The following is a 767-nucleotide window of genomic DNA, read 5'->3' as shown; positions in this document are numbered from 1 at the left end:
AGCCAGGAGGCGCTGGCGAGGCCTTGGGTTTTTCCCTTTTCTGGAGAAGTTGCTGGCTCTGGCAGCCAGGCCCCCCCTGCCTCCTCCCTGCTGAGCAGAGCAGCGGGGGGGGGAAGCCTGGACCCCCTGGGGATGGCCCGCCCCTCTGAACGCCGATGCTTGGCCAGTGGGTCCCAGTGGGTCCCCTGCCCGCTGGCCTTGGACTCCCGTGTCCCCGGTCTGTGCCAGGGTGGCCAGGGAGCACCAGCTCCCTTGCCCCCGCCCCTTCGGCTTGGCCCCCGACGCCCGCAGATCCCTCCTGCCCCGGGGACCCCAGCGGGCCCAGGCCCTGGTCCCGTAAGGCCAGAGCCGGGTGCACGGCCTGGGCTGAGAGCAGGCGGTCCCTGGCCCGGGAGCCCTGTGTGTTTTGTCCTGTCCCCTCCGCCCCACTGAGCCCCGCTCTCTGCATCTGCTTGTTCTGGCCCAGAGGCTCCAGACTCCCTCGTGGTCTGGCGGTTCTCCAGGGCTCTCCTGCCTGCGTGAGCCCGGCGCCGGCTCAGTTTAGCCCCCGGGGATCGGCCCTGTCCGGTGGGGCCGCCTCGACTGTGCACACAGGGGCTGGGCTCCCCGAGGTGACCCTGTGCCCTCCAGCTTGACCTCAACTCTGGCTCCGAGCCCAGGCCTCCCTGGCGGGGCTGAGATGACCAGGCCTCGGGGACCTTTGAGGGCTGTCCCCGGGCACCTCCTCTCCCCAACCTCTCCCCTCCTCCAGCCTGGCTTCCCCGCCC

General features: G+C 71.3%; 1 protein-coding gene across 1 annotated transcript in view; it reads left to right on the top strand.

The window, feature by feature from the left end:
- Positions 1-767, top strand: part of TRMT61A (tRNA methyltransferase 61A) — a 6585-nt gene that overhangs the window by 3142 nt on the left and 2676 nt on the right. The window lies entirely within an intron of this gene.

This window comes from Bison bison, unplaced genomic scaffold, assembly GCF_000754665.1.
Source record: "Bison bison bison isolate TAMUID 2011002044 unplaced genomic scaffold, Bison_UMD1.0 scf7180017864302, whole genome shotgun sequence".
Taxonomy (NCBI): domain Eukaryota; kingdom Metazoa; phylum Chordata; class Mammalia; order Artiodactyla; family Bovidae; genus Bison; species Bison bison.
The sequence above is the reverse complement of the archived record's forward strand: the minus strand, read 5'-3'. Positions and strand labels throughout refer to the sequence as shown.